This window comes from Tursiops truncatus, chromosome 9, assembly GCF_011762595.2.
Source record: "Tursiops truncatus isolate mTurTru1 chromosome 9, mTurTru1.mat.Y, whole genome shotgun sequence".
Taxonomy (NCBI): Eukaryota; Metazoa; Chordata; class Mammalia; order Artiodactyla; family Delphinidae; genus Tursiops; species Tursiops truncatus.
The window spans coordinates 93,426,560-93,446,977 of record NC_047042.1 but is presented as its reverse complement, the minus strand read 5'-3'; the positions used below and the strand labels follow the sequence as shown (position 1 = coordinate 93,446,977).

The window sequence follows — 20,418 nt, the reverse complement described above, 5'->3', positions numbered from 1 at the left end:
TGGGCTTATTAATGCTGCTTAAGTGACTCCAGAGTCTACTGACGAGTACTCAGAGGAGAGCCAGTAAGGAGTCTGGGAGGAATACCCACGTGGCTGTTATTGTAGCAGCCGTGACTTGTACCACGATACGCAGAGTTTAATACATGACAGGTGTATTTACTTTTCTAAATCATATTAGATCCAGACTGAGCCCCGCAAGTCAAGTTCAGTGGTAAGCCCAGTCCACTGAGCTCCCTCCACTGATTTAGCTTTTAAACACTCTAGACTCTGTTGTCCATTTGGAAGGCAGCCAACTGGTCAGCCCACTTCCTATAGGCCGACCTGTCCAGGAGGATCTTCAAAAGGCTCCCAAGTCTCAGAACTGAGTGCTCAGTCCACACAGGAACCAACACAGCTCCAAACTGAGGACCGTCCAAGTTCAGGGCCACTGTGTTTGAGCAGGTTCTGGGCTCGCCTCTCTAGAACCCACCATAGCTGTTCCCTTTCCCAGCCTGGGCGGGGTGGGGTGGTGGAGTAGAGGGAGCTGGCACACGTTTTGGGGCCACCATTCTCCTCAAGCAGAAAGGTGAAAAGCCTCTGTCCCCCTCCCTGTTAGAACAATCTAGTTCATTTTTAATGGCCTTACATTGCCTGAACTCAAATGATTTTTGTACAGTGTTTCTCCAGGGAAGTCCACATGGCTTGGCAAATTTTTCTCTTTTCTGCTGAATCATATTTATTTACTTAATGTATTAGTTTGCTAGGGCTGCCATAACAAAATACCACAGAAATCTATTTTCTCACAGTTCTGGGAGCTAGAAGTCCACGATCAAGGTGTTCATAAAAGAAACTTTCACATACTGAGGTATGGAGAAGTCATTCTGGCTTATACATGAGTTAATTTGAATTTTATGCTAACTAAAACAGCCTGTTTGTTGCCCATCAGACATATACTGTACATCTGCTTTAATTATTAAAGAAAAGGGCACATTGACTGGAAGTAAAAACGTCTATGTTAAAACATAAAATGCCTCTTTTCCTGGGACACCAGTGCTGATACTCCTTCGATGATAAGACTCCTTCTCAGGGACCAAGGACATACTGACTCACTGTACGTGTTGATCTGTTTTGTTTTAAACCTTGAAGGAATGTATCCCTGACTTGTTTAATGTTCTTTGTTCTGACAAGATATAAAACTGGGTTGAAAACCATGCTTCTCTGGAGCAGTTCCTCAGAGTTATCTGAGAGGCTGTCTTCTGGGCTATAGTTCTCAGTTTGGCTCAAATAAAACTTGTTTCTATTCCTATTACAGATTGTTTATGGATTATTTTCGTCGACCGTGTCAACAGGGTTGTTTTCTACTGAGGCTTCTCTCTCCTTGGCTTGCAGATGACCTTCTTCTAACTGTGTTCTCATGTAGCCTTTCCTCTGTGGGCACGTCCCTGGTGTCTCTCCTTTTATGACCTAATCTTTTCTGATAAGGACACCAGCCAGGTCCACTCTAATGGCCTCACTTAAATTAGTTCTTTAAAGATCCTATCTCCAAATACAGTTACATTCTGAGGGACTGGGGGATAGGACTGCAGCATATGAATTTTGGAGGAACACAGTTCAGTCCATAACACTAAGTTAATATTTACTGAATTCCTGTGATGTTCCTGTAATTTCTCTAAGCGTTATGGAAACAGCAATGAAGAAGACACAAAAGGTCCTTGCTTTCATGGCATCTCTGTGTATTTATGTGTGTTCGTGTCCACACATATGTAAGGAGGTATAGCTATGAGAGGCAGACAGTAAATTAAAAATGTATATATACATATATATGTATATATACATATAAAATGTGTATATAATGCCTACAGTTGACCTTTGAACAACATGGGGTTTGAAATGCACTGGTCTGCTTATACATGGATTTTTTTTTACAATGAATACTATAATATTACATGATCTGAGGTTGGTTGAGTGCACAGGTGTGGAACTTCGGATACAGAGGGCCACCTGTAAAGTTATACATGGATTTTCAACTGTGCAGAGAGTTAGTGCCCTTAATCCGCACCTTGTTCAAGGATCAACTGTATATTTAATCAGACTATGGTGATTAGATGTTATTAAAATAGGATAAAGTGATAATAAATGTGAGTAACTGGTGGCTGGGTCCACAAGTGCTATATTAGGTAAGAAGTTCGGGAAAGCTGTACTTTGGGGAGATAGTATTTGAGTTGAGAACCTAATAAGAAGATGCCAGCCCTGTGAAGGTGGGGTAAGCAGGGCTTTCATCATTCCCTGCTGAGACTATAACAGAAATAAATTGACACAACCACTGCTTTTTATATTAAATTACCCTATCATCTAGCATGTAGATATTTACCTTGCTATTAATTTTAATTGTAAAAGCTGACATTTAAAGCATGGTTTAAAGGATCAATTTAAAGGATCAATACACCGAAATATTCTTATAAGTTAATGTCAAGTATATTTTTTGACATGAAATATTGTTGGCTTAAGAGAATAAATGATAAAATACATACGATCTAATTTTATTTAAATGGGTGATTTTAATTTTCCTCAGTTTAATAAACTGTGTATTTCACAAAAAAATGCATTAATTTTGTTATTAAAATAGCTAAAATAAAGAGAAACCATTATAATAATAAATAAAATTTTCCCAGAGAGGGCAATACCTGACCTTGAGGATGGAATTGTTAATGGTAAAATTTCATGTATTACAGTGAGAAATACATTTAACTAGTAACTAAATTGTGTGTTTTGTCTCTACCAGGCACAGTGTGATGTGGTTTACATGGAAGACTTCATCTCATTCTTATAAAAATCCTCACGCCTTTCTTTTTTGGCATCATTATTATCCTTATTTTATATATAACAATATTATATATATGCATATGAAATTGTGTAACCTGTCAAGGTTACACCTGGTGATAAAGCAGTGGAGTCAAGTTCTAAGCTCAGGTCTGCCTGGGAACAGAAATCAAGCCCCTAACCACAGCGTTTTACTGCTCCTTAGGAGAAAAGTCTGCCATTGTACAGGAAGATGCTCACAGCCCAAGGCTTATTTGTAGGTGAATTTGCCCATTTCCTAGGGAGCAGGGGACAGGAAGGTAAACCAGCACTTCTGATCCATCTGATCAAATGGGTGCACATGTGGATCCCTGTGACCAGGAGAATCAGCATGTGTAGAAACCGGGTAAGACCCACGGGAACTTGTACAGGACTAGGACCGTGAAGGGAATCGCTTCTTCATAAAGCCAGGATGCGGGAAAAGCTACACATAGTGAAAGGGCGAACTAAAGAAAATAACCCCCCAGGCAACTGACAAGGACTATTATTTTTCTTGGTCTTGGCTTTGGGTGGAGGATTAAAAACAGCTTCCTCAGGCTTCCCTGGTGGCACAGTGGTTGAGAGTCCGCCTGCCGATGCAGGGGACGTGGGTTCGTGCCCCGGTCCGGGAAGATCCCACATGCCGCGGAGTGGCTGGGCCTGTGAGCCATGGCCGCTGAGCCTGCGCGTCCGGAGCCTGTGCTCTGCAACGGGAGAGGCCACAGCAGTGAGAGGCCCGCGTATGCAAAAAAAAAAAAAAAAAAAAAAACAGCTTCCTCTGAATATTCATGGCCACTGAGTAGTCAGCCCTTTGGGGTTTGGCACAGACAGTGTACGGCCAAGAAGATGGACGCTGAGAATTATAAAAGAAAACATCAGGTCTGCTGCACCCCAATTGCTTGACAGAGGCAAAAATAAATATTTCCTGGAAAGCCCACCTTTACTCCAGGATTTAGGGAATTCCCAAAGATAAATTTTATAATATCAAATTACACAATGCACAGGGAAATAAGTCACCCTGAGTGAGAGGCAGCAGAAACCACAAGAAAACCAGGTGCGTAAAGTCATCAGATGTTGGCACGAACAGGTAATTCCAAGTATAAGTTTGATAGCCTTAAAGAAATAAAATAACTGAAAAATACAGGACGAGTAAGATTTTTCAGAAATGACTGCTTATATTTGTAGAAAGACCCAAGTAGATTGCCTGGAAATGAAAATATATTTTAAATTAAAAAGTCAATTGAAAAAAAAAAAGTCAGTTGAAAGGTGAAATGGCTTAACGGAGTTGAGGTGTGAATTAGTAAATAGGACAGAGAGTCTAAAGGAATTACCCCTAACACAGCACAGGGAAGCAAAAAGAGGGAAAATGTGAATGAATGGCTAGAATCTAGTTGATACTGGGAAAGTTGAACACAGGCTAGATCTATTCTTCAGGACTGAGGTTCTGGCCCTTGCGAAGATTTTCCTTTACCACTACCTTTCAGAACCATACTTATGTTAAACTGTAATGATCATTCCAGAATAAAATGCAACCCTACCCAGAAAACAGCCCCATAGTTTTTCAGCTGCAAATAGGGAATTCCCACAAAACCTTGCGTACGGATTGAGGGTAAGGTGGGTGTGGAATAGGAGTGTGGACCATGAAACTGGGACTTGCTCTTGAAATCAAATTGTACCTCCTTCCAGCCGTGCTTGAATCTTGTCTTAATTACACATTTTCCACTGAGTAACAGAATACTCTGTGGTGTTCAACTTCACAGTTTTGCAAATCAGCTAACACCCAGTTCTGAATGCCGTGATAAGGCATTTAGCAAACAGCCAGGAGCAGCTTTTCAAAGGAAGAATAGTTGTTGCCAGGTAGAAGACAGACAGGATGGCTTTACACCAAAACTCTTTGCATCTGCCTGTGATTCTCTTACTGGGGAATGCCACGAGCTCTACAGAGCAGCCCATCTGCCATGGGCACTTCAAGAATAACTGAGCTACTCGGTCTATGGCCCGGGTGGCTGGGAAGCTTACATCATCGCCTCATTCTGCTACAGAACTCTGTCTTGCACTGGCCCAGCCTTACAGATGACACAGTAAATGGACCAGAGTAGCACACCCAACTGTAGTATATGTTAACTCCGAAATCCAGAAAGTCCCATGAAGCATTGCACCTCTTTCTCCACGGCAGATGATGTAAGATGCAGCAGCTCGCCCCTCACTTTGGAGGACATTCCAACATATCTCACACCTCTGGACTCCTCAGACGCTCACCAAATCGGCAGGTCCCTGAATTTTTGCAGATCTGCATTGGTCTGGCATGCGTATGTCGTACCAAGGTATCTAGAATGCTTTACAATTTCCATTCACCAAGAACAATCGGCATAATGCCATCAGTGTACTGGACCAGTATGATATCAAGATGGCTAAGGGCCTTCTAAACTATATCGATAGAGAACAGGCTAAATATAGACTTGAGATAAAATACTTAAAGGGTACTTCTGAGTGTGCCACTTGAAGGCAAATTGTATCTGATTGTCTTTACTGACTATTTCTAAACATTCCTCTGGAAGAAATTTTATCCTCACCCTCCAGTAGCTACTCTTCCTGTCTGTGGATGGGGCCCTCCGGCGGATCCTGCCAATTCTCTCCCCATCCCAGCCTACCCATTCACACCCATCCCCACCCACCGGTACACAGGCAGCTGCATCTGCCCAAGAGCTGCGGTTTCCCCCCTCCAGCCTGCTTCCCAGGGTTCTCAGGCTCACCTGGATGGAGCCGGGTAGGAGGTTGCAGGGGTTCTTGCTGGGACCTTTGATCTGTGCCCAGCACGTGTCTCCAGCGCTGCAGAAGTAAAGAGCTGCTATCCTCGGGGCTCACATTGTTCACAGTCAGAGTTGAGAACGGCAGGTTTGGGCGGCGAATGGGAAACTTGTGCTTGGTGAGCCCACTCTCATAAGTGGCCTCAGAGCCCTGATTCACAGTTGCCATCAGCACCAAGCTCTGTCCTGGAAACTGACGGTACCAGTACATGAAGGTGAGCTGGCCATCGACCTATAACACTGGATCATCACGGAGGTCCCGCATTCACAGGTGTCCCTGCTTGGCTTTTGAGATAGGAGAGCACCAAACACAGAGCCTAGTTCCAGAGAGACAGAAAAACCCATGAGGGCTGACAAGCTTGTCCCCAGGCAGGAAGGTCTTTTACTATTTGCTCCAATACCACCTTGGCCCCCAAAGAAACCTGTAGCACTGCCTGCACTTTGGTTTTGTTCTGCCAACTGTTATTATGTCAGGATCCTCTAATCCAACATCTCCCCCATCCTCTGACTGGTGGCCTCGGACACGCTACTCCTCTCCCCAACATCCACATTTACCCCAAACTTCCCCCCAGTATAAGGCCATACCTAATCCCAGGAGAAGTGGCAGAAGAGTCAATATCTTTAGGTGATGGCCTCGCCTCTTCCCAGAGAAAAGGCACTAAGACATCAAATTCAAGTTCATCTTCTGTCACCACTGTGTAGCTCATCCCTACTGGCTCTCTCTTCCCTTCTTGTCATAGGCAGTCGAGTTTCTGCAGAATATGGAGACTTGTCTGCCCCCTAGTGGAGATGTGTGGCTCTTCACTTAGTTTGGATCTTCATTCACAAGTCTCTCAGCCTGCAATTGCAGTCTATCCACCACGCATCCACCACCTCCCCATCCATCACTACTGAGCACCACGTATGTGCTACTCCTTGGGTGTAAAGCAAGACTAGGTATGCAATATGGACCTTAGATAACTAAAGGTAAAATTTTAGAATATTAGGGAAACATAATTCAGAATATCGACTGTCTGCTGAGTCTTTATTTTGGTTGTCCCAAATTGAACGTATTCTTCCTTCCCTGATACATACTCCAGTAAACTGGCTCGTACTGCTGAATACATTCCTCTTAATAAGTGGTACATGTATATACATGGAATATTAGTCATAAAAAGGAACGAAATAGTGCCATTTGCAGAGACATGGATGGACCTAGAGACTGTCATACAGAGTAAAGTAAGTCAGAAAGAGAAAAATAAATATTGTATAATATCGCTTATATGTGGAATCTAGAAAAATGATACAGATGAACTTATTTGCAAAGCAGAAATAGAGACACAGATGTAGAGAACAAACACCAAGAGGGGGAGGCGGGGTGGGATGAACTGGGAGACTGGGACTGACATACACACACTACTATGTATAAAATAGATGACTACTGAGAACCTACTGTATAGCACAGAGAACTCTACTCAATGTTCTGTGGTGACCTAAATGGGAAGGAAGTCCAAAAAAGAGGGGATATATTTATACACATAACTGATTTGCTTTGCTGCACAGCAGAAACTAACATAACATTGTAAAGCAACTATACTCCAATAAAAATTAGTTAAAAAATAAATGGTATCCCCACTCATCTTGTTGTCTAGGCTCAGAAATTCATCTTTTTTTTAAATTTTAAATTAATTTTTGGCTGCATTGGGTCTTCGTTGCAGAGCACGCAGACTTTCTCTAGTTGTGGCGAGCGGGGGCTACTCATCGTTGCGGTGCGCGGTCTTCTCATTGCAGTGGCTTCTCTTGTTGCGGAGCACGGGCTCTAGACACATGGGCTTCAGTAGTTGTGGCATGCGGGCTCAGTAGTTGTGGTTCGCGGGCTCTAGAGCGCCGGCTCAGTAGTTGTGGAGCATGGGTTTCGTTGCTCCACGGCATGTGGGATCTTCCCGGACCAGGGCTCGAACCCGTGTCCCCTGCACTGGCAGGTGGATTCTTCACCACTGTGCCACCAGGGAAGTCCCCAGAAATTCATCTTTATTGCCTCTTTTCTTCTCAGGTCTCTCACAATTAATTCACAACTCATATGCGTTGTATCTCTATTTGTCATATCTCTGCCTCATTTTGGTCATCAATGGTTATTTGTAATACAGTTTCTTCTATTCTAATTCAGCTCATTATGGACTATGGGACAGAACACCCCTCTGTAAAATATGACAACAGTGCTATGGTCCTTTTTCATCATCCAGTTGATTTCCTCTGTCATGTAGCTTCCTGAAACAGTTTAATACTTGCATAAAAACTGAGCTAATGTTTTTGAGCACTTACTCTGTGCTTTATAGGAGTTATTTCAGTCTGTGAATTAGGCGACTTAGGCATTTTTACAGATTAAGAAAGTTTACAGATTAAGAAAGTTTACAGATTAGACACGAAGACTTTATATAACCTAAACAAGTTCACACAATCTGAGATTAAGTGACAGAGGCCCGACTCAAATCCATGTCGATGTGACACCAAAGCTCAGAAGCTAACAAGGGTGCTATTAGGGATTGCCTCACGTTTGCCGTTGCTTGTGCCTTAGTAGAGCAGAAGCCGGTGGATGACTGAGAACCATAGGCCTAAATACCCTAAAGGAAGCGAGGAACCTCTAGAAAGAAATGTTTGCAAAACTAACTTATCTCTTTGATTCTGAGATGCCATCTATTAAAAGATGTACTGTTAAAAACATAATTGTTATTTTTAAGTGGTTGTTAATTCTATTGCATTAGCAATGAACATTGAATATAGGATTTGCCAATATTTTAGAAAAATAAAATTGTGAAAAACAATTTACCTTATAATAGAGGAAATGTGGTATATTAGGGATAACAATATTCCAGTAACCCTTTTCTATGGTGTGTGTGTATAGCCCCTACATCTATGGGAGATGCTAGAGACAGTGGTTCAAAATAAACCCTACATAGGAATAAAGACGCAGATGTAGAGAATGGACTTGAGGACACGGGGAGGGGAAAGGGTAAGCTGGGACCAAGTGAGAGAGTGGCATGGACATATATACGCTACCAAATGTAAAATAGATAACTAGTGGGAAGCTGCTGCCTAGCACAGGGAGATCAGCTCGGTGCTTTGTGTCCACCTAGAGGGGTGGGATAGGGAGGGTGGGTGGGAGGGAGACGCAAGAGGGAGGGGATATGGGGAGATACGCATACGTATAGCTGATTCACTTTGTTATACAGCAGAAACTAACACACCCTTGTAAAGCAATTATACTCCAATAAAGTTGTTAAAAAAAAAAACCCAAAAAACAAAATAAACCTTACAAAGTAGTATCCTGGTAAAAAGTATAGAATAATCCAATTTTTCTTGACATGAAACATTAAGTACATTAAAATCTCTTGGTCAAATACACCAAACTTTCTTCCAAAATAAACCCAAATCTTTTTCTATTTTAGCAATCCTAAATTCTTCTGAAAATTGCCTAATTACTTACTGTGATGGCATAAGCAAGAGTCTAAGACCGAAGAAAGCACAGACTCCCTGTGCCATTTCCCTGAGGTAATGGCATTCTGCTCAGGGTCCGGGGATCAGCACAGACGTGGGCGGTCTTCTCACTGTTGAGAAGCCTGAACAAAAGCCTCCAGCAGGTTTTCGGACCCTGGGGTGTGGGAGAAGGGTGTGAAGGGGGCGCGAGGAGTGGAGAAGTACTGGGCACTGAGTCAGAATGGGGAAGTGTCCCAGGGTTCCCCCACCTCCTCCCACGAGGAGGCCGTGGCAAAGGGGCCTGAGAAAGCCCTCTACCCAAAGCCCAAGGCCTCAGATAAAGAGACCTAGGAATGCAGTTTCAGGGCTAGGAACGCAAATGTTATGAAAAAATGACCAGCCCGGGGGTCTGAGTCCTTGAATACAGCTCCCTTCAAAGACAGCAGTGCGCTGGCTGTGGACCTGCAGGTAGGTGTATGTTTAGCTTCGTAACCAAAACCAAGCGAAGGGAGAGATGTTGGAAGAAGCAGGCGCACTGCAGATCAGCACAGATGTGGAGAGGAACTGGGTCTGGGAATAGCGCTCTCTCTACCAGAGGCTCAGTTGAGGTGATGGCAGCTGTAATGGGGAAGGACCCAGGTAGCTCTGGAAACTCACAGGCTCATACCTGTTCTGTTCTCTTGCAGTTGATTTTCTGAGTCTGGACAATGTTTGCTGCTAGAAGGATAGTAGATGCTTCATTCTTCAAAATAAACAGATATTTTCTCCAGTTGATTGTGAGTAGGGATATAACCTAATTTTTTTTGGTGGGGGGAGTTAAAAACAAAGGTTTATTTCTTGTTCATCTCCACCACAGGCTGTCTGGGGGCTCTGCCCTAGGTCTCCTCATTCAGGAACGTAGGCTGAAGCAGAAGTCACCATCTCAAGCACTCACTCGCCTCCCAAGCAGAACTGAAGATAGGTCTGGAGGCCTCACATAGGCTGTTAAAGTTTCTGGCCTGGCAGTGACACATGTCACTTCTGCTTACTAATCACTCACTGCAACTTCTCATGCCCCACCCCCTGCCCAACCTCCAGGAACCAGGGGTACAATTCCATCGTGTGCCAGGAAGGTGGGCCCCAGAAATACTTGGTGAACAGCATTAATGATTATTAAAGTCACTCATACAATATACATCTCCTCAGTCTTCTTCCTAGGACGATGCTGATAACTTTGATTAGTTATCTATCTCTCTCCCATGCTGCCCATTAAGTTAGGCAAATCTGACTCTATTTCCTGTTCTAGGAATAGACCTGGATGCACTTAAGTCCATCAAAATCATCTTAACCTGGTTGTAATTGGTTCAGGAAGGAACATGAGACATAATTCAGGTCAATGAGATGCTATGAGAGGTTGCAGGGTCTTTGGGGAAAGTTTTTCTCATTCTTCCAGGACAGACAGCTTCTGGGAGTAACTCCCTTTTTCTCCCTGCATGTGAGGACGAAAGCAAGAATGTCCCAAGCATTGCAACTTCAGATACAATTCTTACCATCTAATTCTTACCATCTCCTGCATCATAGTTTATTCCTTCCCTGATCAGAATTTTTCAATAAAACATTACTGACCATTCAGAGAACCTGGAGAAAGATGTATTTTTATCAGAGTTTTCCTCTTTATAGATTGAATGAACAGAATTCAAATCCCACAAACTTTCTCTGGAATCAGCACATGGACAATAACATTCACCTCAACAAAGGGTTTAGAATGTGTGAGTACCCTCAATCAAGAGCAAAGACGTAGAGATCAAACGTATAGATACCAAGGGGGCAGGGGCCTGGTGGGAGGAATTGGGAGATTGGGATTGATACATACATACACTATTGATACTACGTATAACATAGATAACTAATGAGAACCTACTGTACAGCACAGGGAACTCTACTCAGTGCTCTGTGGTGACCTAAATGGGAAGGAAATCCAAAAAAGAGGGGATATAGGTATACGTATAGCTGATTCACTTTGCTGTACAGCAGAAACTAACACAACATTGTAAAGCAACTATACTCCAATAAAAATTAATTTTTTAAAAAGAGCAAAGATACTGAGCAGAGTAGCAAATGTATAGTAAGAGGGAAAAAGATGGAAAGGAAAGGAGAGGAGAGGGGAGGGGAGGAGAGGGGAGGGGAGGGGAGGGGAGGGGAGGGGAGGGGAGGGGAGGGGAGGGGAGGAAAGGAAAGGTTGATTTTAAAATGTTAGGGGAGGGCTTCCCTGGTGGCGCAGTGGTTGAGAGTCCGCCTGCCGATGCAGGGGACGCGGGTTCGTGCCCCGGTCCCGGAAGATCCCACATGCCGCGGAGTGGCTGGGCCCGTGAGCCATGGCCGCTGAGGCTGCGCGTCCGGAGCCTGTGCTCCGCAACGGGAGAGGCCGCAACAGTGAGAGGCCCACACACCAAAAAAAAAAAAAAAAAGGCGGGGCTTCCTCAGCGTGATTCTGAGAGAGGACTCCTCCTCCTGGCTGGAGTCTCATGAATTTAGGTTGGAAACAACATGTAAGATTGGTCAGGTTCACTTCAGAATGGCCCCTGACTTGGAAAGGAGTGGTGAGTGGGGCTTAAAATATACCCTGTGCTGTCCTGGCCAAGACACGCGGCTATGGGCTCAGTTCTTCCTAACTGTCCACCTTTCTTCTAATGGGCACACGTGCTGTAAGAGCAGCACAGCTCAGCCCTGACTTAGGGTCACCCCCTCTTGCATCTGCCCTTTTTGTGCACAGAGGGTGTGGCCGTGCCGTGCTGTGGATTCACTGCTAGCGCAGAGGTGCACAGACATCTGGCTGGCGCTGGCCGACCCCAGGGTCAGAGGGATACCCTCCTTCTTTTTCCTGGAGACACTCGACCCATCGGGCACATCTCCTTTCTCAACACTGTCAACACTAACTGAGAAATGGAGCAGCTGCAGCCCCAGAACTGGGTCTTGTCGATACCAGAACATTCTCTCGTGATCCATATTCTGTATCCATTCTATCACCACTTTCTCTCCCATTCTTTTGACCAGCTAGCTTGGCGTCTGGGTTACTTTTGCATGCATGAGGCCTGTGAAAGAGGGATGGAGGAGGTGAAAAAAGAGGCCACCAGGAAGCCTGATGAGGGGGAAACCTTATATCCAGGGTCTAGAAATAATAGGACAGGGGTTTGCCACCAACTCTCTGGACTCAGCTACTCCCAGGAAGCAAAACGCACGGAGGAGCCTGATTCCCATGGCAGGTTCGAGGCAAGAATGGGTCCTCTCTCAGGCCCAGGCTATAGGCAGATTGGCTGTGACGTCACTGTCCCGCCCACACTCATGACCCCTCAGCCACCCTCTAGATTCTAGAGAGTTTGGAGGCGCTAAAGTGAAAGCCAGCCCTTTTCTTCATGGGAGTGTTTGTGTGTGTGTGTGTGTGTGTGTGTGTGTAGAAAAAAGTTAACGTTGTCTGTCTGATCTGTAGAAGGACCTGCTTACAAGGTAGGCCCTTGCCTTAATCTGGGAACTTGGATTTCGGGAGTGTTGCACCACTTGGTAAGTGGTGGGTGTGGTTCATTTCACCTAGAGTGCTTGCACAAACGATGTAGTTGATGCTGAACACTGCTTTGAGTCTGGCATTTGGTATGCGCCAGGCAGGCAGTGCCTATGTGATGAGCTGTTATTAGTTTGCTAGGGCTGCCGTAATCATGTCCCATAGAATGGGTGACTTAAACAACAGAAATTTATTTTCTCATTATTCTAGAAGCTAGAAGTTCAAGGTGTTGGCAGGGTTAGTTTCTAATGAGGCCTCTCTCTTTGGATGAGAGAGGTGACTGTCTTCTCCCCCCTGTCTTCACATTGTCTTCCCTCTGTGCGTGTGTCTGTGTCCTAATTTTCTCTTCTTATAAGGACACCAGTCGTATTGGGAAAGGGCCCATCCCAATGAGCTCATTTAACGTGAATTACCACTTTAAAGACCTTATCTCCAAATATAGTCACATTCTGAGGTACTGAGGGCTAGGACTTCATCATAGGAATTTTCAGGAGACACAATTCAGTCTATAATACCAGCCTCCCAAAATATCTGGGATGCTGAGTCTCTAACAGGCTTCTCTGGGCAGAAACATTGCACACGGGTTGCTGTATTTTCATTGCTGGGATGAAAGTGTGCAGCTTCCTGGGATGCAGAGGGCATATGGATGTCTCGCATGGATTCCTCCGAACTCTGCCTGTGTCTTCTTTTTCTTTTTTTCTTTAAATTAATTAGTTAATTTTTGGCTGCCTTGGGTCTTCATTGCTGTGCGAGGGCTTTCTCTAGTTGCGGCGAGCGGGGGCTACTCTTCTTTGCGGTGCGCAGGCTTCTCATTGTGGCGGCTTCTCTTGTTGCAGAGCATGGGCTCTAGGCGCGCGGGCTCAGTAGTTGTGGTGCACAGGCTTAGTCGCTCCGTGGCATGTGGGATCTTCCTAGACCAGGGCTCGAACCCATGTGCCCTGCATTGCCAGGCGGATTCTTAACCACTGCGCCACCAGGGAAGTCCTGCCTGTGTCTTCTTCCTCTTATGCTCTAGCTAAGTATCCTTACAAGGTCTGTGTAATAATCTTAGCCATGAGCACAACCATATGCCGAGTCCCATGTGTCCTCTTGTGAGTCTCTGAAGGTGAATCTCCAAAGTGGGGATTTTTTTTTTCCTGATTAGGAATACTTTACTGTTTCTCTCTCTCAACATATATTTCCTTCACAGCACGTTTAGTTTTTCATACAATATTATTTAATAACAGTAATTATTATAAGGAGTGTATTGGTTTCAGATTTTGGACCTAGACTGCCTGGGTTTCAAACCTGGTTCTTTGACTTATTTGTAGCTGCAGGCAAATTCTGGGCCTCGGCATCCTTATATGTAAAATGGGACTAATAAAAATACCAACCTCCCAGGGTTATGGTAAGAAAGCAACAAGTTGATACATAGAAATTGGTTATAACCATGCATGTCTCAATAAATGTAGCCATTAAAAGCATTGACTGTTATCCCTACTACCATTATCTGCTGAAAACTAATTTTGTCTCAGACACTACATTAAAATTCTTCACTGATAAAGGATTTCTCTTACTCAGCAGCCTTATGTAAGTCTTTGTCTGTTTAGATTGACCTTCCAAAATATTTCTGCAGGAATTGTTTTCAATGAAATCTAATCTATAAAACTAAAACTACACTTAACATGCCTTCTTTAGCCTCCATGGATGTTAAACTTTCGTTCATTACCAAATATCCTACATCATCTCTATTGATTTTTTTCTCTAAGCTGCATGATACCTTTGTAACAGTCACCTTACACAAATGCATCAGGCTCTGCTTACCTGCTAGGAAGGAAAAGCTACAAACTCCAGGGAAATTCTAACACTAACCATCAATTTCCTTCCCCTGAATTCCTGATGAAATCCCTTAACCAGAAGTGGTCAGAAGAAGTATGTCTGACTTTGTGTTCTGATTCAAGTTCTATCTTCCTGTTAGGCTGCTCTTTGCTTTTGAAATGATTGATTTTAGCATTTAGGAGATTTTTATCAGGCTGCTAATAGCTCCCAGCTATCCCCAGGACATCTGTGCATCCAGGTTGGCGTCTTGCATTGCAGAGTATCGTAACAGAGAAGAACAAACCTGACTCCATTTTGGATCTATTCCTTTAGCGCTAACCTTTGTGCTCTGTTGCCTGTGCTTAGTCATGCTGACTCTGCACTTTTGTAGAGAATGTTGCCTAGAACCTGAAATATACATGATAGCCCATTCTCAAGGCTCTGCCTCCCAGGCTTGACCTTTAAAGGTATAACAGTTTTCATTCACATAGAGATACAAAGTTGCAGAACAGAGAATAACATTTATCTTGTTGGAGGTTTACAGGAACACTGTGACCCCGCTGAGTTGGACAACAGCAAGAGCAAAGGATTATGGCATCCCTGCTGGGGCCTGGCCAGCATCAAGAAGTCTGCAACAACGAGCAATATCCCCTCCCCCTCCCCGTTTAGTAAAAGAAGCCTGAGTTTTAACTTGGGTAAGACGGTTCCTCCCATCTTCTTGGTCTGCTGGCTTTCCAAATAAAGTCACTATGCTTTGCCCCAACACTTTTTCTCCTGATTTATTGGCCTGTCGTGTGGTGAGCAGTGCGAGCTTGGACTCAGTAACGATAGGAGGAATGTGTATATAATTTTGGTAGTATTAAGGAATTAGAAATAATTTTGTTAGGTAAGGTAATATTATGGTAAGATAAGAAAAGGTCATTTTTTTAGAGCTTACTAAAATCTGCAGTAAAATATTACGATGTCTGGAAATTGCACCAAAATACATCAACTAAAAATGCCGGGAATAGAAGAAGGAAGGGTGGCAAAATGTTCATTATTGAATCTGGGTACTAGGACTCATTTTATTATTCTCTCTGCTTTTGCGATAGAAATTTTCCTAATAAAACCTTGAAAATATTATACCAAGAGAAACATGGAAAGTACAAATTATTTTTATGCAATGCTTTACCACAACATTAACTTATATTAATGCCAAAATGTCAAGATTACAAAAGACAGGACAGACTGGGGAGCATTCCAGATTAAAGAGTAAAGGGACATAAAAACTAAGCAGAAGACGTAATTTTGGATTGGACCATGGACCAGAATCTTTCCCCCTTTTTGCTATAAAGGACATTATTTGGACAATTGCCAAATATAAATAAAGTAAAACATACTGACATAAAAAATAATCAATTACAAGTTGTTCTGTTTTTATTATCACCATGTGCCAGAAATTCTAAACAACTTTGGTGATAAATGACCCCTTACGTGCTTTGTCCTTCCGTGACTGGTTTTTTTCACTTAGTATGTCAGACCCTGAGCAGCAGAAAGAAGAATCTTTACAGGGGCTGCGGGGAGCAGGGAATGGGGAGTTGCTGTTCTACAGGTGTACATTTTCAGTTGTGCAAGATAATTAAGTTCTAGAAATCTGCTGTACAACATTGTGCCTGTGGTCAACAATACCAAATTGTACACATAAAAATTTGTTAAAAGAGATCATGTTAAGTGTCATCACCAAAAAAACCAAAACAAAAACCCAACCCAAATAATAGTAACAACAAAAAACAACTCACCAGGTGATGTTGGTGCATGTTCAGAACACTCATCATGACAAAAGGGTCAGATGCGGACGCCGCTATGAGGATTGTATGTCCCAAAATTTTATTTGTAGTTACTCCTCTTCCCTCATCTATTAAAATTTTCTAATGGCATATAAATTGTTGAAAAATTGCCTGTGTACAACACAAATCAATTATAATCATACAATGGCTTCTACCTTTTTTTTTTTTTTTTTCCGGTACGCAGGCCTCTCACCCATCGCGGAGCACAGGCTCCGGACGCGCAGGCTCAGCGGCCAAGGCTCACGGGCTCAGCCGCTCCGCGGCACGTGGGATCTTCCCGGACCGGGGCACGAACCCGTGTCCCCTGCATTGGCATAGCAGGCGGACCCTCAACCACTGTGCCACCAGGGAAGCCCGACTTCTATGGTTTTTTGCAATTATATAAAATCATACAATCATGAAGATTCAGATTAAATTCCTTACATTTGACACTACTGTAAAGATCTGATACCTAATCCAACAGCCAAAACCCTGCTTTAAACAAGACTATTGACCCAGTTACTCAACACAGAAACCCTTTGAACATGTTTTACTGCATTATTTACTTATACAAAGGGTTTCAACTCAATACATCATTCTTATTTCTATTAGAATGTGTTTTCCTTTTTATTTTTTTACAAGATAGTGAAATCTGTAAATATGCAATGTAATCAACATGTTTAAATGAAAGGCATTAGGCTAAGATTAAAATTCTTCCCTGGCGCATAGAGGTAAAATAAGAATTTTTCTTCATTAAAAAAGAAAAAAAACTCCTTCCATAAAAATCTTTCATTGGTCTAAGCGAGAAACGATTTCCATGTTTATATATGTATGTTTTGTATAAACACACACATATGTATATGTGTGTGTGCACACGCATATAATTTCTCTCTTAACAAGCACTGTTTCTCCACAGAAGTTGATTTGGAGAATTCCTAGTTACGCAGCTTCCCCAGTCACACCCTGGCTGTTTCAAGAGTTAAGGTCCTTGAAGTTTGGGATCATTCATGCTCCTTTCAGGCACAGGTTCTGCCCCAGCCCCTCAGTACTATATATTTCTCTATTTAAACATTAAATTAAAATATGCCTAATTTTTGTCAAGATGAAGAAACAAACAAAATTTTTTTAAACAAAAAATTTTTTAAAACAAAAATTTTTTTAAACAAACAAAACAAAATTTTGTTTTGTTTTTTAAACAAACAAACAAATTTTTTTAAACAAATTTTTTTAAACAAAAAATTTAATGTTTAAATTTTTTTATTTAAACATTAAAATATGCCTAATTTTTGTCAAGATGAAGAAATAAACTTGTCACTTCTGTCATACTCTATGCGCAATTTAAGATTATGTTTAAAATTTTAAACAGTGAGACAATATTTATTGTGAAGTGTAAGATTTTTGTTTGATAAATACAAGTTTGGGTTCATACATGGGCTATTTCATTGAATCTGAGTAAGATTTTTAACATTGAAATGCATTAATACATTCTTATTTTGTAATTGTTGATTTTTTTTTAAATCTAAAGAACAAATCAAGAATATGCTGATTTTTAGTGATTATTACGTGACTGTTAATGAAAATAACATTGTCGTATAGGGGAGGGGGGAGGGTGATGCTAAAATATTATTTGCTCTGGCAGACAAATAGACTAGATAACGCCATGGCAGGAGGGAAAGGATTCTGGGCCTTTCTCTTACTTGTTGTGAAGGAGAGAAATTCCAAACTGAAAGATACTCAGGAAGAGATTACCTTCACAGCGTCCCTTTGTCACAAGCTCTTTCTTGTCTTCACGGCAGCAGTTTGGTGGCAGAGGGTCAACGTGCCTGCGCTAAGCCCAGTGACCCCAGCAGCTCATGTGAAGGGCCTCTCTCCAGGAGAACTCCCCTCCTACCCCTGGTCACCACGCCTCCTCTCTGGGGCTGGAGATGACTGGATTCGAAGACTAGAAAATTCTATGCCTGAGCCTGGGATGGTGAGGCTTTACTGAAATCGGTAAGTCTAGAGAAGAAATGGGCAGCATGAAAAGCTTATCTCTTAGAGACTTTACTCATCGGCCTTGTTATCTAAGCAGCTTCTATAAAGGGTTCTTGGCTGGAAAGAGAGATAAGGAGGACATCTTCTGATTAGAATTCTGGAAGGCGTCATAGAGTCCTTGCATTGATACTTATTGAACTCTGGCTATATGCCAGGCACTGGGAGTACAGCTATGGACCACAGAGGCACAGAGGTCCACACCTCCCAGAGCTTCCATTCAATTCATCAACCCTTATATCACACACAATGGGGAGATTTACATCAAACAAGAACTTACTTCACTAAGACTATTGCAAAACTATGATGCGTAAAAGGCGTGTTGTGTTCAGGAAATGACCAGAGACCTCCTGGGGAACCTGGGAAGCGGTCATGAGATCCAGAGAAGAGCATGAGTTTGCAGGTTGACCTAGTGGAGGAAACGTGATGGGCAATCGGAGGTTACCTTGGTAGACAGGTGATGAAATGCACTTATCAAATAACCCCGTATAAGGTGTTGAGTCCTGAAGAAGTGAAATCCAAGGGCCAAGACCTGAAGTTGGAAAGGCAGTTTGTTTGGAAATGGAGTAGAACAGGACACTCAAATGCTGTTTTGGAAGAGGGTGGGAGAGGGGAACAGGGAAATGCAATGGGCTGGACAGCCTGGGCGGCCCTGGGGAGAGTTCTTGAAGACCAAGTGTGTCAGCTAGAAAGATGCGCTCTGCAGCAGGTGGTGTGAGGGGAGCTGGATTGATGTCAGGCTACTTCTGTAAAGGGCCTGGGTGGAGGGAGCCTATTGAAACAGCAGAAGAGAAGAAAGGAAAAGAGGATGGTGACAGCTCACCCACAGGTGCTGTCCTTTGTGTAACTTGCGGATGGACTCCTACTGACTGGGGCCCTGGAGCTGGAAATGTCTCCCCGGTGGGGGTGGAGAAAGGCTTCCGCGAGCTTCTGCAGGCGGTAGCTTCCCCTGGTAGGGGCAAGGCCCAGGAAAGCCGAGCCACCTTCCTGCTGTGACAACCCTTCTGTGCAGAGAGGAAGCGGCTGTGCAGGGTTGTGGGTTAACCGCTGGCAGAAGTGTCTGAGAAGGGCTGGACATCTTCAGGTTGGGAGAAATGCTCAGCCTTATTTTAAAAGACACATATGTCTTAGAGACTCCCATTGTTGGTACTCCTTGCACCAAGTGAGCAATAGATGAGCTGTAGCCCCATTCCTGGCTCTCATCTGGATATTACATATAAGTCACAGTACATATTTTTGTCACACCACCATCACCTTCTTTCCTGACCCTGAAACCTGATAAGCTGGGATTTTCCTGGCATCAGCATTCATGGACATTGTGGATAAAGAAAGATGGTACCTGGAGAGAGAGCTCAGGAGAGAGCTGATGTACAACCACCAGAGACAGGCTTAATGTAAGGGTCTGGCAAACCAAGCTCAAGGACATTCTACCTGTGCCCATGGATCACCTATTCCAAGGAGACAAAGAGCTACACTGCAGAGAAGGCCCAGTGCTCATGGAAGGGGAGTTCATGGTGGGGTGTCCGTGTTAGCTCTGGCATTAGTGAAAAAAGACCTGGGTACTAGGGAGTCAGTCGGTGATATCTTGTCTGCCAGTTGCCCCTTCTGAAGACCAGAAGGCATGCCCATTTTCTCCATCACACTGAATGAGATTTTCACGTACAACTGGTCAACTTGGATTGAAAAGAAGCTGGTGGCCTCTGTCTGCGCAGGTTCATAGTGGTGTATTCTTATCTTTCGTCTCTTCTTAAATCTCTACACACATTATTATTTCAGCATCACAAATTTTCATTAATGTATGGCGGCTGAATTTTCTAATTATTTCCATAGTCTGGGTCCTTAGGATGGTTCTTCATCATCCCTACTGTCTCCCTAAACTCCTCCTCAAAATTGCTTTTACCAATTTACCCAAATGTGCAAGTTTACTTTCATCCCACTGACTCTCCTGTTACAAAGATTTCCATCTTCAATGATTTCCCCTTAGTGAGGGGCTTGCCAAAGTTCCCCTCACCCTGAGCGCGCACTGGGGGTACCTGTCCCTCTGCAGTTCGATAATTAGGTCAATTATTAGGACTATGATGTAGAAGAAGGGAAATGACTGTAAAGCCCACACCCCTTTTCTCTTTCTTTCTTCAGATCCACACCACCATTCTGCTCATGCATTTTGCTGTGC

At 43.3% G+C, this 20,418-nt stretch overlaps 1 pseudogene and 1 gene segment (V, D, J or C); both read right to left on the bottom strand.

The window, feature by feature from the left end:
• The window catches only part of LOC117313628 (T cell receptor beta constant 1-like), a 62,105-nt gene that overhangs the window by 22,403 nt on the left and 19,284 nt on the right, over nucleotides 1–20,418 (bottom strand).
• On the bottom strand, nucleotides 2,044–6,291 carry LOC141279611 (uncharacterized; annotated as a pseudogene).